The sequence below is a fragment of the Herpailurus yagouaroundi genome, unplaced genomic scaffold (genome assembly GCF_014898765.1).
Source record: "Herpailurus yagouaroundi ecotype Mexico unplaced genomic scaffold, PumYag 180, whole genome shotgun sequence".
Lineage (NCBI taxonomy): Eukaryota > Metazoa > Chordata > Mammalia > Carnivora > Felidae > Herpailurus > Herpailurus yagouaroundi.
In genome coordinates, this window is record NW_024412411.1 from 21,592,511 (window position 1) to 21,609,152 (window position 16,642).

The 16,642-nt window shown below is 53.4% G+C and overlaps 1 long non-coding RNA gene across 11 annotated transcripts in view; it reads right to left on the minus strand.

Moving 5' to 3' along the window:
* Positions 1-722: 722 nt before the first annotated feature.
* Positions 723-16,642, minus strand: part of LOC121039417 (uncharacterized) — a 66,337-nt gene continuing 50,417 nt past the window's right edge. For 10 of the 11 annotated variants that reach the window (XR_005794765.1, XR_005794759.1, XR_005794760.1 and 7 more), the window contains exon 3: positions 723-1,522. This is a non-coding gene — a long non-coding RNA (uncharacterized LOC121039417). Of the gene's footprint in view, positions 1,535-16,642 lie in introns of all 11 variants that reach the window. The other variant, XR_005794768.1, reaches the window with a different exon arrangement.

A 16,642-nucleotide genomic window follows, 5' to 3' on the forward strand; every position in this document is an offset into this window, starting at 1 on the left:
TCTGTCAGCCTCGCCGAGTCCCGGGATCGTGGGGCATCAGCTGGAGTCCTTCCTTTCAACAACTGCTTCCTCTTCCCGAGGAACTTGCTCCCGGACATCCCAGGTCCCCTGTAACAGCCTGAGCCATCAGGGAGTAAGTCATGCAGCCTCGGTGATTAGAAAAGCACTTCTCTCCCCACAAATCTCTGTGTAATCAGCAACGACAGGAGGACAGACACCCTCGGAACAGTCATCATGAATCTGACTTCCAAAAAGGGGTCACTCCCTCAGGAACCAGGGCCGGGCTAACAATGCCCTTAGAGTACAGTGCAGAACCTTCTAGCAGGGCCAATGTGCATCAAAAATTCAGCTGGACTGCAAACAATTTGCATCCTTTCAGCAGGAACAGAACCAAGTCTGACCTTTACCTCCAGGACCACTTTCGGGTTGCCTTTCTAACTGGTGGAACGAGCACCTGTAGTCATATTCCAGTTAGAACTCTTACTTTGCTAAAACAGACCAATGAATGTACCCTTCCTGCCCCTCTCAAGATTTTCCCAATCTTGAACTGCTCCAGTCGGAAAGCACAAATGCTACTGAAAGGGATTCAAGCTGGGACTGAAGGAGAGGTGAAGAAGCCCCCGGGGGGAAGGAGCAGCGTGAAGAAACACACACACACAGGGCCACCCTGCACTTCCCTAAGAGCAAGGCCTCCTCCTGGCAAAGCAAGATAAAACATCCAGTTTAAGGCTATTATCTCCTTTATTCAAAAAAATAAATATTTCACTTTTGACTCGACATATTTCAAATCACATTAAGCACAGAGAAGAAGTCCAGTCCCTTTGGAAATTGTGAACACATGGAGGAAAAGAGTCATGTTCAAAACAATGGGGATGGGGTGAGCACTGGTTCCAACTGATTCATGACCCAGAGATTCCTCCTCTCACCAGGTGGGCTACATATTGATTTTAGGAGAGACAAAGAAACACACACACACACACACACACACACACACACACACACACACACCGCTTTGAAGTCTGAAAGGCTGAAAGGCACATGAAGTGGACCATAAGGTGTATGGCACGTTCACTGATAAAACGTTCCCTATTCCCTCCCAGGGAAATTGGAGAAACTTTAATCAAGTCAAAGACCAGAGAAGACAGGGTGCCCCTGCTCGGAGCTCAGCATCAGGAAAATCTCGGGACACGAGAGCCATGTTTCGTTGGCCTTCCCCCTCCCGGGCCTCCACTGCCTGCTTGGGGAGCCCGCCCACAGCGCTCACTCGGTGACGGTGGGGCGCGTGGCCACGTACACGAACACCACGATCAGAAGCACGACCACGGCCAGCGTGGGCAGCACCACCGTGGTGATCTGCTGTCGGGCCTCCTGCATGGCCTGCTTCCGCTCCTTCTTGTCCTTGGACGTCTCCTTCTTGGGCTTGCCTTTGAGCTGCCGCATCTTTCCCGGGCGAGGCTAGGAAGGCGTCCGGAGAGGGTTTTGAAGGACGGGCCACGCTCCTCTGGTCAAGGCGCACAACCTCCTGTGGGGAGAACTGTGATTGAAAACGAACGGAGTGAAAAGGAAACGAAACTGTAAACTCAAAGGCAAATGCTAACCCAGGAGACATACCTGCAATTTAGAAGACAAGGGGTTAGAACAACAGGGGTCACACAACAGAGGTCAGAGCCTCTGAGTGGTGGGGTTGAGGACAAACTGGATGGACCCCAGGGTCCCTGGCCTGGCGGCGTACCGTGAATGGGTCCCCGGCATGCTCACACAGGGCCTCTGTGCACGTGGGACACGGATGGCACGCCGTCTCCGCTCGGATGAGAGGAGCACATTTCTCCCCGCCGAGGCCCCACCCGCTTTCCTCACTGTTCCGAGTGTCACACCCTCCCCCGCTGATCTTTACTGCTGGGCGGCCTGCAGATGCCAGGCACATGGTTCCATCCTGCCCAAGCCCCGGGCCTGATCGTGGGCCTGGTCAGCCTTGCTAGGGCTACAGAGGGCCCCCAGAGGCACTGACTTCTCCATCTCTGCCCCGGTTCGTCCATCCGTCCAAACCTTCCCGAGCACCTACTATGTGCCAGGCACTGCTGGAGGAGCTGCGGAAGAGGTGGAGGACTAAGTCCCACCCTTGCAGCACCCTCCGTCTGGGGGTGCACCACCGGCTGCAGGCGCAGTGTTGTCTGGGTCAGGCAGACAATGGAGACTGGCTGAGCCTGCGGTCCTACCGCCCACTCGGATTCTCGTGAATTCTGTGCCCCAAGGAGGGGCTCAGGTGGTGAAGCAGTGCCGTCAGGGGCCTGGGAACAAATGAAAAACCCACAGACAACTTTACAGCAAGAGCTCCATAGAAGTCTGATTCTTAGCTTGAAGCAGCAGCAACCCTTTGACTGATTGAGATGGGGGAGTTGACTCAGAGACCTTTGGCACGTCTCAGGATCCCCAGAAAAGCCAAAGGCCTGGGCTCTGGCCACAAGCAGGACGAGGGAGCCGGGCGGCCATAACCAGAGCCCCACTCATACCACAGCACCACCTGGGCACCGCCACTGCAGCAGGAGGCGCCGAGGCCACCGCGACTGTCCTTGCAAACTAGGTGTGGCTGCTGTCACCGTCCAGGATGGACTGCCGAGCGCCTGGCTTTTCTGCGCCACCAGCTCCTGTGTGCGTCAGACGAGCCAAGCGGAGGCCCAATACGCCCACAGCCCAGCCTTTCAATCTCTATAGTGGGTGGAGTGTTTTCTTAAAGCGAAAAACAAGCGGAGGTTGGATATTGGACGAGACAAGACATCTGTCCATCACAGTATCCTAGGACTAGCATGGAGTTCGATGCTCTCAGAGGCAGAAGGGCAGCACACGCCAATATTCCTTGCAACATGACCTTGTGTGTGCAGTTTTGTCCCAGGGCAGTGGGCGGCCTGTCACCATGCTGACAAGAAGACAGCATTTACACCCAAGTCACCACATTAAGCGGCAGAATATGAAACGTGGATTCTGAGACAGAAGACGTCTTACATGAGAGCCAACTGTTGGTAGAGGGACCCTAATATATCCTACCACTCCTCTCATCTCATATGGACCCCGGAATTTTTTCTGTATTACCCACATCAGGCAGAGTTTCTTACGGCACAAGATGACTAATTTTAGTACACTGGGATGACCAAGGCCAGCCAAAAGCAAATACTTAATTCCAGGGCAGCCCTACTTTGGCCAATGTACAATTTCCACTAGGATTTGAAAACTACTCATTAGTACTTTCTTAACACCTGACAGGTGTAGGAATCCCTGGCTTTACCAATTCTCCCTTTCAAATCTTTCACAGAACTTTCAGACAGACCTGGCTTCAAACCCAGGACGCACCGCTTACTGGCTGCATGGCTGTGAGCAAGTCACTTAGCTTCACCGGACCTCACTGCCCTCATCTGAACAATGAGAACAGCTTCTCTCGCAAAGGCTGACCGTGAGGACTTGAAAACGCACAAGTGCACGGTGCTCTGACCACCTGCAGGGAAGCAGGACAGGCCGCTGAGCCAGACGGAGCCGGCTTCCTCTCCCCCACGACTCACCGGCCCGCGACCCTGGGCAGCCTCACTGAGCTTCTCGAAGCCCCGGCTACCACCTGAGAGGTGCTAATGATGGCGGTGTGCCCTTCACAGGACCATGGTGAGGACGAGACAAGAATCCGTAACACGGTGCGTGGCGTGGAGAAGGCACTCGATGCACGTTAGCTAATGCTGCTAGGGTGCGTCCCACAGGGCTGTGAAGTTGGAACGCACAGGATGGAAGAGGCTTACTATCCCCCGTTTTAGAGACAAGGACACCAGCAGAGCAGTGGACAGCACCGCTTGTCAGCTAGGAACCGCAGTTCATCCTCTCCCTGACGGGGCCTCACAAGTTTGTTTAGAAAGAGACAAGCCATTAGCGGCACTCGGATTTGCAGCTATGCCCCGGCGAGGGGGAGCTAATGGCCTGTCGGGCCTGTGAAATACGGAGCACCCGCGGGTGCTGTTCACAAGGCCCCTCACAGGCCCGGCCGCAGGCAGGCACCCCTGGAAGCCTGGAGTTAAAAAGGGCCCCAGCTGCTCCTGCGAACCCTACAGGCCCTGGCTTCGGTCCTCCCACATCAGCATTTCAAAGGCATCAGCCTCCGTGGTGACCAGCTCCTGCTATCCTGCTATCCGTAAGATGCACTCAGAAGTTCCTGGGAGCTTAGAAAAAAGCCTCAAGTTGCTGGGGACAGTGCAGGTCTGGTCAGGATTTAAAGAACAAGCAGGCAGGTCTGAATGCTGGGCTCTTCGTCAGGCTACAGCAGGCAGCCTCCCTGCTCTCACTCACCTATGCTGTGGACCTCAGGCCACAGCCCCACACTCTCTCTGGGGCCCAAGAATCAGGGAAAACATCTCTGAGATGACACCAGAGGAGAGGGGAGGGGACCAGCCAGGACAGAAGCTGGGAGGCACAGCAGAAGTGGAAGGAACCAGGCAGGAGGAGAGTGGCAGTTGGACCTGGAGAGGGCGGCAGAGGCCAGGTCATGGGGGGGGGGGGCATGGCAGAATAACAAGGGAGGCTCAGGGAGCAGGCCAGCATGGGAGGGGGTGGCTCAGACTGGGAGAGGGAGTGGTGCCCGGGAGGACAGAGTCGGTACTCTGGGGGCACAGGTGACAGGCCCTACTTACAGATCAGATGTGGCCTCTGAGGGAAAGAGGGGAAATCACAGGTGAACCTAAAGTTTGGAGTGCAAGCGGCTGGCTGGCAGTGGTCCTGCCTCAGGAGTGGAGGGAGAAGGGGTGGGGGAAGGGGTGGGCTTGAGAAAGACCGGGAAGTGCCGTGTTCGTCTCTGTCCCTGTGTGAGGATGCCTATTGGACATCGCCATGGAAATATCAAGGAGGCGGCTGGAGCAATGAGTCAGGAGCTCCGGCTGGGCTGAAGATCTATATTTGGAAGTCATCTGCTATTAGCCAAGGTGAGCTCACTAAAGGTAGATGGAGAAAAGGCCCGGCCTGGGCCCCGCAGCCCCTGACAGAGGACAGAGAGTTGTGGAACAAGCAAAGAGGCCTGGGGAGAAGAGGCCAGTGAAGGGGAGAAACAGAATATAAAGTCCTGGGGGCCGAGAGAGTCAAGAAAGGTACTGCTTCAGAACACTACTGAGAGCCAAGGTGAAGATCGAGAAGCATCTACGGGCCTTGGCAACATGAAGATGTGACACGAGTGACTTCAGAGCGGGGAGGGTGCAGAGTAGGGCTATTAAAAGTGTCACCCACAAACTCAGCTGAGAAGGGAGAAGCTTGGGCCAGAAGGCAGATGGACACTCTGCTTCTTTCATTGACAGAGTTTAGCCATGGAGAAAAAAAAAAGTCAGCTGAACTAAATCAGGCGTGGTACACAGCTGACTTACATTCTGGCGCACACTCCCGAATCCTGTGACAACGTGCGATAAATGGTTCACGTACCAGCACTCTGACCAGCACTTGCGCAGACAACCGGTCTGGGGCCCTGCTGGAAGAGCATGTGCAGCCGGGAGGGAAACCGGAGGATGTCTGGGGAGTCCAGCAGAACGGGGCAAGCCCTGATGCTGAAAAGAGAGCACACGAGGACCACTTTGCCTTTGAGAGAAGCGAAGGCACGGCTTCAAATCCACCAGGAGACGGGGACGGGAGGAGGCAGGTCTGTACTGTGCGGTAGAAATGAGAGGCTCCTACTTTCTTAATGAAACAGGAAAGGGCTCAGCTTCAAGGCTGGGAGTTGGGAGGCAGGTCTGAGGAAAGAGCAGGCAGGCAATAACCATCTTGGAGGGCAAAAAAGCAAACTCAGCAGGGAAACACCAGCCCTTAAGGCTGAAGTTCATAGATGCTTCATATCCAGGCCCCGCCTCCTTTTGAGCCGGCAGACCACCTCACATGCACTGGCCTCGGCTCACCGGACCAGGTGGCCTGCTGGGTCACGACTGGCTCGACCACACTTGGCCAGGACCTCTGACATGTGTGGCTTGCCTCGAGAAAATGGGCTGGGTCAATCAGCCCCCACCTGGGAAATCCAGAGTAAGAAACACTAAGGGACACTACACGTAGCCACCTGGGAACCCATCTGATGCCATGTGCAGAAGGCAAGAGAGAAAGCCGGGTGGGGGACAGAGGAGACAGGAGCAGAGGGGACCACACTCCCGTCTTTCCAGCTCTACCAGGCTCTGGTCCTCACAGGACACTGCTGTGCTTCTGTATTTCACGGTGGACACCTCTTTCATGAGCTGGCTCCAGTGGACCTCTGGCTTCCAGTGCAAAGAGCCCTGGCTGCAAGGATCACCCCAGTTTCACCAGTGAGGAACCCAGAGCCCTGCCTCGGTCCCAAAATTAGGGAGTGGCAGAGTGGAAGGTCAATCCCACATCTGTCGGACTGCAAAGCCCGAGCAGTCACCACCCACCTACCTTCCTGACCCACTCCCCACTTGGGACCACTTCATCGCTTACCAGCCCCTCACAGAGAGGAAGGTGAAGATCAAGCTCACACTGGGCAGTCTGGCTTCTTCCCAGCCAGCAGCCCAGACAGGAAGGAGAAGCCACTAGCCGAGTTCCAGCTTCACAACTGTGACTGCCACCTGGTCCCCCCCACGGCCTCTAACTCCCCTAACCAGGGAAACGGAAGACTTCACAAACACTTGGGTTCCACCGGATTCCAATGACACTCCACCTGCTCTGCCCCCTCCCCCACCAATGCCAGTCCGGGGCAACTGGTCAGCGCTGCAACCATCCAACTGGGCCCCAGCGTGTGTAGGCAGGAGGCAGAGGCAGAGAGGAAGCGTGGGAACACCTCTTTTTCTACAGAGTCATTTCAAGTTGGCGATTTTTCTCTGATTATAGCCTTTATGTACATATATATGTGTATATATATATGTATACGTACATATACTTGTGTATTACATACACATGCACGTATGTACACATCACGTACAGAGTTTAACTCTATTAGAGAAACAGCCAGGAGCAGAGGTAAACCAGGGTGTGAAGCCAGGTTTGAGTCTCAGCTCTGTCAGGTCCAGTCATACAACCCTGGGCAAGGTACTTAATCTCTCATGTCCTGATTTGCCTCCTCTGTAAAATGGGATAAGAAAACCTGCTTTGCAGACGTGCTGACAAAATTAGGGAGGATGTGTCATCTGAACATCCAGTACATTAACAGGCCATACCAGTTGTTCAATAAACGGCACATAGTGCCTTGCTCTCCAGGGGGGTCTGTCCAGTGGAGATACACATAAAGGGAGGAAACACCAGGGAATTTGGCTTTTCGTTTTTGTTTTCGTAGCGTGTAGCCCGTGGGTGATGGAATCCCCCAGTTTTTTCTCTTTTGGCTGCTGATAACTACCAGAGTCACCAATCTGGTGGTGGACAGGTTTGTTCAAAGGTTTGATGGGAGAAGGCTGGTTCGGGCTGAGGGAAGATTCTGGATTACACAGATCACTGCCACTCCCCACATTCCAGAACCGCTAACCCTTTGCTTTTCAATGAGGCAGCCGCTAGCCACACGAGCCTCTGATATTTGAAATGTGGCTGTGGTCCAAACTGAGCTGTACTGTAATGTAAAATACACACCAGAAAAAAATAATAATGTGAAATGTGTCATTTGAATTTTTACACTGATTCATGCTGAAATGACACTTTGATAATATATCAAAATATAATATTTTGATAAACTCTCATTCATGTTGAAAGAATATTCGTGTTGGGATGATGATAATAAGATCATATTCACGTTGAAATGATATTATTGGGACACGCCTGGCTAGTTCAGTTGGGTAAGCATCCAACTGTTGATATTGGCTCAGGTCATGACCATGGTTCGTGAGTTTGAGCCCTGCACTGGGCTCTGTGCTGACAGCTCGGGGCCTGCTTGGGATTCTCCTTCCTTCTCTCTCTGCCCCTACCCCACTCATGCTCATTCTCTCTCTCTCTTTATTGCTCAAAAATAAACTTAAAAACATTTTTTTAAGAGAATAATATTACTAATTTCACCTGTTCTGTATTCCCTGTTCTAGTGTGGCCATGAGAGACATTTTCACCCCACGAAAGGCTCACGGAGCGCTTGTCCTGGACAGTGCTGTGCTTGCCCCATGCAAGAAGGCACACCACCTTCTGCCCTCTTCTAAGCTTTCCACGTCTTGGCCTCCACGCACAATGCTGAGGACTTCTGAGACTTCACAACCCAGCCCGAACACATCTCCCCAGCCTTGTCACGCCTGGCGTGAGCCACAGCCACCAACGCACCTGCACTCCCACGCTGCACACTCCTACCTCCGCACCTGTGCCACGGCGGTGCCTTTGCTGGAGACCCTCTCCCCTGTACTGTCCCCTGCCTGCTGGAGTCTCTCTCACCCTCGGTCGGCCCCCTCCCCGGGCTGAAGCAATGGCTCCTTCCTCAGTGCTGTCCCAGCACTCGGTTGGCGCCCCTATGGCAGCACCGACCAGTGGCTGGTGACCAGCTGGGGCTCTGATGTGCCCAGGGGACTGTGCGCTCCTATGGGGTAGCAATACTATTCCCCTGGATTGGCATGGTGCCTCTCGCATAACAGGTGCTCAGCAAACACCCGCTGCATTAAATATCCAAGCTGGAATAGTCTAACAAGCAGTTCATCGTACGGACTCCCCACAGAGGTACGGTAGAAAATTCTACAGCGCAGTAGAAAAAAGTTACAATAGAAAAGAATAAAGTAGCCAGCTGCCACTTCTCAACGCTCAGTTCATTTTCAACTCAGTCTCGCAAGATTGGTATTTTTCATCCCCATTTTATGTGAAGAAACGGAGACTCAGAAAAGTGTGGTGACTTCCCCAAGGTCAAATACCATTAGGGAACCAGCACGGCCTCAACCCCAGTGTAAGATCCATAACAGGCACTCAGCAAACATTTGATGAATGAACAGAAAGAGGATTTGAACTCAGACCTAATTTCAAAGTCCTCCCATCCTCCTTGTGTGACCCCACTACGCCTCCGAGGCACCCCGAGGGAGGAACAGCAGCTATCACTTCCCGAACACGATCTGTCAGGCTACCACACCAAAGTCGCCCACAAACACGCAACCCTCACTTTGCCTGTAACTCCATTTTGCAGACCAGGGAACCGGGGCTTAGAGGAGGCCCCAGGCGGTCAGTCAGCAGTGCAGCTGGCATTCACCGAACGCTCTCTGGCTCAGAAACTGCTTTTCCCCACCACCGCGGCTGCCTCCAAGTGGCCGGCATCCTCTAGAAGCACGCGCAGGGATGGGGTGCAGAATCAAAAGTCCGCGTCTGGTTCCAGCCCCACGGTTCTGCGGGCCGTGGACTCGGGGAGGGTGACTGAGAGGGAGCACAGGCCATCCCGGGCTTGTCGCACTCAGCAGGGGATAAAGCCTGCCCTCCTTCCTGAAAAGTATGCCTGCACGCCCGCCCCCGGCTGGGCGGTGGGCCCGGCTGCTTTGACGTCGCCTGATTTCTTTGCTGTCCATTCTCACCTGATGTCACGGGCTGTCGGAGAGGTGCCGGTGGAGAACGGCACGACATGGCCTGGCCTGGTGACAGCGTTAAGCAGTTGTGAACTGCGTCAACGGCACCCCCACGTCGGCTCACAATCAATGTGAGTACGGAGGCCAGGCCCAGGTGGTGGCTCCCCAGGGAAGACCACTCCCCCGGAAGACCGCCCGCCTATTTTCCATGCTGGTCACCTTTTCCTAAAGCGCCGCAGCTCTCCCGTCTTCAGAAAAGGCAGTTTGAGGTGCTCGCTGAGAAAATGGAGGCATTTTTCTCCCACTTGAAAACCAGGCATTCAAACGAATAGACGACACGTAAGAAGGGTATATGTGGGGGGACTCCTAGCACCCCTTCTCGTGGCTGTGTCGTTACTGTAACAGGGAGCATCGGAAGGGCTGAACTGCTTCGTGCCCCATGCTAGGAGACTTGGGGAAGCTGCCCTGGGTTCAGGGAAACATAAATTGCGCGCCTGAGAGCGGCAGCTCTGTGTTTCATCAAGTGCGCCTGCTTCATTTTATGTGCCTGGTATTTAGCCATAATGGGCCTGTGATCACTTCACTCCAGTCTGCCGCAGAGAGTGGGGGCAGGGGGTGGGCAGGCTGCCAGGAGGATTGTGCAAGACGGGACTCCTGACACCCGCTAAGCACCTGCTGATAACATAAGCGCCTTCCCCGGGAACACAGACATGAACAGTAATAGCCACATGCATGCCAGCTCCAGCCACCCCCCCCCCACACACACACACACACACCGGTCCCCTAGCCACTGACAGGCCACAGGTCTGGTGGGGCGGATCCGAACTACCGATAGAAGCCAAGAGACACGAACGCACAGGCACACAGTTCTCTCACCAAGGGCAGAAGGAAGAAGAAAGTAGGTAATTTGGCGAAGGCAGTACCGGCTTCTCCTAAATAAAAACCCAAGAACACAAAAGAGCCTTTGGGAGGGTTGCTGAAGAACAGATGTGAAAGGCTAGGGTTCTCAAAAAGATAGATAAGTACCAGTCCTTTGGCACCCCAGGGTTTACAAGTGCTTTCCTGCGCATTATCCGTTTCATACCCACAATAACTCTGCGTGTCACATATTACTGTCCTTATTTAACAAGAAAAAGGAGGCAACAAAGCAGTTAAGCTCATGTCAGGGTTTCCATCCTTGTCCTGACACTTTTAGGGTCTGTGGCCCTGGGCAAGTAACTCTCAGACTTTCAATTATTCTATCTATAAACCAAGGATAAAAGTACCTATCATTCAAATATTTTTTGAGCACCTACTGTATGTGAGGGGCTATTAAGGGGATACAGCTATGAACAAGACAGGCAAAACGCTGCCTTCAGGTAGTTTACAAGGACACGGGGAGACAGGCAACCAACAAATGAACAGAATGTGTGTCAGAGGATGCTATGTGTTGTGCAGAAAATACAGGGGAGTGGGTGGGGCAGAGGCTGCACATTTAGAGCAATCATTCGGGGAAGGCTTCAGGAGAAAGTGACTTTGGACCAGAGACTCGAAGGAAGTAAGAAAGTGACCTGTGCAGATTCCTGGGAAGACCTTCCAGACAGGGCAGAGCATGTGCAAAGGCCCAAGGGTAGCCCCCACGCCACTGCCAGCACATCTGAGAGGCAGTGCAGCGGCCAGCATCCTGGGGACGGCAGAAGGGAGCATTTAGAGGAGAGGCCACGATGGGAGCAGGAGGAGGATGAGATTACCCCACCCCCACCCCCCAGGGCTCTGCCTGCATTTAAAAAGAGCACTGTTGGACAACTGGCTGCAGGGGGACAGGGCGGTGGCGGCGGCGGCGGGAAGGAGACTGGCGAAGATGCCAGTGCACTGAAGGGGCAGATGGGGTGGACAGTGGTCAGGTCCTGCGTGCACTCTGAAGGCAGAGTCAACATGACTTACCAGCAGACTGGAACTGGAGTGGGAAAAAAGAAATGGACTAAAGCCTGAACGAACGGAAGGCTGGAGGGGCCGTTCGGGGATTGGAAAAGATGCAAGGCAGGTGGGGCGGGGGCACGGGAAGCTGGGACGCATCAAGCTGGAGACTCTAGCGGAGACAGCGAGCAGGCAGTGGGATGCAGGAGTCTGGTCCAGGGCGAGAGCTGGGCTGGAGGCAAGGATGTGAGGCTGCCGGGGCTGAAAGCCACAAGGCTGGTAGGCGAGCGCAGACAGGGACAGAGGCCGGGGCCAGACGGAGCTCTGGTGCAACATAATGCTTCGATCTGGGAGGGCAGAAGAGGAACCAGCAAAACAGACTAAAAATGTGTGAAAGGAGGAAGACCAGGAAGAGTATGGTGTCCTGGGAGGCAAGTGCGGAAAGCACTCTGAGAAACAAGGAGCCGACCATCTCATCTGGTCCCAGGAAGGTTTTGGAGAGGTGAGGAGGGGGCAGCAAGAGGAGTTGGTTCCAGAGAGGAAAGGGGCGGAGACAGCAGAGGCCAGCAGGAGGCAAGTCTTCTCCGGACGGAGCCTGGAGGCCGAGGGTCGGCGCTGAAACCCCACTTTGGCATTTGCCAGCCCTGTGACTTGGGGCAAGGCGCTTAATCTTTCTGTGCCTCAGATTTCTCATCTGAGAAGTGGGGACAAAAATTGTACCCAATGAACCGATCAGAAGAATGCCAGGTACTTACTAAGTACTACGGAAGGTTAGCAAGCATCATCATCATCATCAAAAGAGGATCAGAATTATGGGCTAGGAGGACAAGAGCTTTGTTCTGTTTGTCTGTCAGGTAGTTAAGGCAGTTACAGAATGTTCGTACTATCAGGGGAAGTGCACCAGGAGAAGGAAGGAGAAAGAAGTGATGGACGCACCCCTGGGGGAGGCAGAGCGGGCTCCGGGCCACTGACGTGGTGCTGGGAGTACGTGCAAGTCCCACATGACCGCCACTGGCTGTGCGTGATAACGGGAAGAAGGTCGCCAGCTCAGGAGGCAGGAAGATGGAGGGGATGTCAGAAGCCTGAAGAGAGAAGAGCTATGAAATAGCTGTCCCCGAGGGGGACAAATGCAACAGAGGGCTACCATGTAACCGCAGCAGCATGTGGCCCACCTGCAGTCACAGATCTTAGAGCGCGGACAGTCAGGTGGTACCAACAGAGCAGGTGCAGGTACGGGGGGACAGAGGTGGAGGGTGCTAGAAGGAACCAGGGTGGGGGCTCTGTCAGGACCACGTGAGAAGGACAACATGAGGACGGCATGTGATTGCAAAAGCAAATGCCTGGCATAGGCCCTGGCGCCCAGAACACCACCATTGCACAAGGGGCTTCTGTGGCCTGTAGGGGAGCCCCTCCCCCAGCACACCTGCCTCCCCACCGCCCCCTTCCCCTAATACACCCAGAACGCAGGTTCTGAAAACCCTGTTTAGTCTCCGTTCTGCTCCGTCTTTGGAGTCACGTCCCCCATCTCCTTTCAGTTCAAGTTACAGTCACGTCTGTCAGGACAACATGTGACAAGATGACACCTCTCCTGCTTGTCTCCAGGAAAGCAAAGAAGCCCACGTGAATGCAGGCTGGTCCCCACATGCTCCTTGCAAGGACCAGCGACAGAGGAAGCTCTTCTAGCCTTGAGGAAACCATGGCTTTCCAGCCCCTGCCCTACAATGGCACGAGGCTCTCAAGGTGTTCAACCACCAGCTCCTCTCACTGAAGGAGAGGAAGGGGAGGAAGCAGGCCCTTTGATGGATCTTGTCATTTAACTCTGGACAGCCTACTGTCCTGCTTTAATGAGGACTTTGACATTCACAGCGACTGGCAACTTTGTTTTAAGCCAGCCGCCCTGAAGCAAATCCACCCACAGGAAGGACAAAAAAAAAAAAAGACAACTAAAAAGAAAAGAAGTAACTTGAAATTCTCGCAAGAGGGTTGAAAGCAATGGCTTCAGAAATGGTTATGATGCACAGAAAGCAATATAATTCATGGGGCACACCACACAAACTGAAACAAAGTTTTACAAGGTAATACATAAGCTTATTATGAACAACCACTCTGATGTGTTTTGTTTTATTTCACCAGAAAAAAAATGCCCACTGCAGTCCACTAAAAGAGACAATCAGTCTGTACAGTCAGTAGACAGATTGAGAAACACTGCATTGAGAAGACCTCCGCATAGCGAGGGCCGCTAAAATGGTTAAAAATCTCATTTCCCCGTGAAATTGTGTGAACGCTAGGCCCGGAGGTCTGCGGATCACAAAGAACCAAGGTTGCATGCTGAAGAAGGGCCAGGTTTAGTTGTGCTCTGGAAGACAGACCTGAATGGAGGACAGAAGATGCCTACATCTGGAGGAGGGAGTTCTCCATCGTGAGGGAAAACCAAGAGACTAATGGGAAGAGATTCAGAAATCAGACGAAAGCAAAGGACCAGGGTTCCACGCTGACGGTCTTCACCTTGATGGGTAACAGGCTTGTTTATGGATGAAACGCGAGCACCAAGTCAGGTCTGTCCCAGCACTCAGAAAGGCTACAGTTCCTGTAAGCGCAGTGACTCCCCAGCACAGTGACTCCTTAGGTGGCAATTCTGTATCCAAACCTATAGGTTCCCTCACTTCATCTGCTGTTCAATTAGGTACTTTAAGACAGCAGTTACTAAAAGTAAGCATCGCTAATCTACCACTCTGTGAACGACAGCCCAACTCTGTGACAGCTTAAGAAGGAGGCAAGTTTGGGGGGGAAATTCATGAAAACGAGCAGCCCAGCCAGTGGTGCGCATTCGGTCTTTTTAAGGTGGTGCTTCGCCAACTTTTCCATCTCAGATACGGCAGATGTGAATGAACATTCACCCCTGGAGGCCAGGTCTGGGGCAGAGCCACTGCAAGAATAAAATTTCATTTGTGTCCTCTTTTACCTAAAAAATGTCAAGCAATCATATATAACGTTGGCCCTCAAGATGAGCATGGCACTGTGATGAAAGCCTGCGGTGGCTGTCACTGAATGCTGACAGTGTCCCCACGCAGGAGACTCGCCTGTGTCACAGGCTCCCATCTGAGAGACGAGAATTGAGGTTTGGGGAGGTCAGGTAACTTGCCCAGGAAGGGCCACCACACGAGTAAGTGGTGAGACCCTGTGAAACCCAGACGGTCTGGTTCCAGAGTCCTGCTCTTAACCACTAAGCAGTGTGGAATTCGCCTCTTTCAATATTCCTGAAACATCACGTTCTCCACATCTCTGGGTAAAATGTGACCCCAAGGAAGATGCGCCCCTCACAGACAGCGGGGCTCTGCCTGGATGCCCCCACGCTCTGAAGCACCCCAGGAATAGAGAACCACGGTCGGCCAGGACTCATCTGCTTGTCCTCCGGCTTCTACGCCCAGGTGTGGGCTAACGGCCCTTTCTTTCCTCAGCCCGTAACGCTGTCCTCGTGTTCTGTTAGGCATGAACTTCATTAACAACCCAGATATCATAAGCGCTGGTTGTTTATGGCATCTTTAAAATGAAAAATTCATCTCTAAGCTAAATTACAGCAAGTTAATTACAGAGCCTGGCTGATGGCAGACAAACTGAGAAAGAGTGAGGTATTGACTGAATTTTCAAGTACAAACAGCGACTGCCTGCACCCAAGACTACATCTGGGCCGTCCTCAAATAACGAATCTCAGGGCTCACCCCCATCGAGAGAGTAGGTCTCAGAGGCGGGCAAGCTCTCGCATCCATTCAGTTACTTATCCGCCAAACCCTTGCTGAGCACCCAAGCGCGGGGGACTAGTTAGTCACACGCAGAGTCACCCGCTCCCCAACTCATTCATTCAAACACTTACTGAGCACCTACCAGGTACCAGGCACCGATTACATGTTGGGAATATGCACACTGATTAACGGACTGGTCCCCCTGAGGGGTCGCTGATCCCCCAGGTACAGGGCAACCTCCACGAGCTAGGTGCTGTCTTGGCAGTGCGGATGGAGTAACGAACACAACAAAGTTCCTGCTCCGACAGAACACACACTCTACGGGCAGGAGTCAGACAAGAGACAAAGATGTAATATGTCAAGGAGCAAAGTGCCATGAGGAAGACAAGCCAGCGCACGATGACAGTAGGGGACCTGCTGTGACAGAGAGGGTTGGTTACAAGGGACTGCATCTGAGCAGAGAGCAGAGGCCTGAAGGAAAAGTACCGCAAGCCCTGAGCACAGCTAGGGGAAGGGGGGTGCCGGGAAGGGAACAGGGAGGGCAAAGACCCGGAGGCAGGAGCTCCCCCCGCCCCAAAGAAGGATGTGTGGGAAGTTCACCTGAAACATGATGCAGCTCCTGTCTGCCTCCCCCCAACCCCCACCCCGAGCATGAGGAAGAGCGGAGGGGTGAGAAGCTCAATCCAGAAAGGGCTCTACAAACCCACCGGCGACTGTCTCAGGGCCTATTATTTGTGCTTCACTGCAGGCCTTGATTGCTGCCCAAATTCAAATATTCTGCAAAAGGCAGACCATAAACTAAGCTGCTAAATATTTAGGCAGCCGCATATCAATGTTCCCTGGAGGCTCCAGGAGGACGGATCTGGGAGTAGGGGAAGGAGAACGACCCCATCGGACAATGACCTCAGCCTGCTGGAGTTGAGTTTGTCGCTAACAAAGGGATACATATTTGATCTTTAGTTTAAATGATCTTTAGTTTAAATGCGACTTTTTTTTTTTGCTGACCCTTAGGCTGTTTTACCAAACTTAACAGTCAGTGAGGATGGTTTGGGCAAAGGGCATACATAGAACCTGCAGTTTGAAGACGAGGCTGACTGATTTTGCCAGTGGCCTGTCTGCAGACTCCACAAAGTGCCACTGGCTCGCAAGGTGCCGGGTCCCTGTAGACCGCCGTGTGGCTGCTGCTAGCTGAGGCAAACCCAGCCAACAACTCGCTGTCGTGAAGTCTTCACTGCCTTCTACCCACATGTCTTCCTGTCTCCACCTCTGATTCCTCAGTCTCCAGAGTAACTTCACTTAATCCAAGGTCTGATCTTGGTCCTCTAGCTATACCAAGCCTTCAGTGGCCCCCAGGGCCAACAAAACACAGTGCACATTTGGCCTGGCCTTCTAGGCCTTGAATGCCGAGCACAACCCCACCCCCAACATCACCTCAAGCGGTCACACTTCTGCCCCTCTGAACGCAGAGACAAAACAACATGCGCCTACCCCCAGGTCTCTTCATCTCGGCCAGCTTTACACACTCTTGCTGTGCAGATAATGTCCCCGACCCCC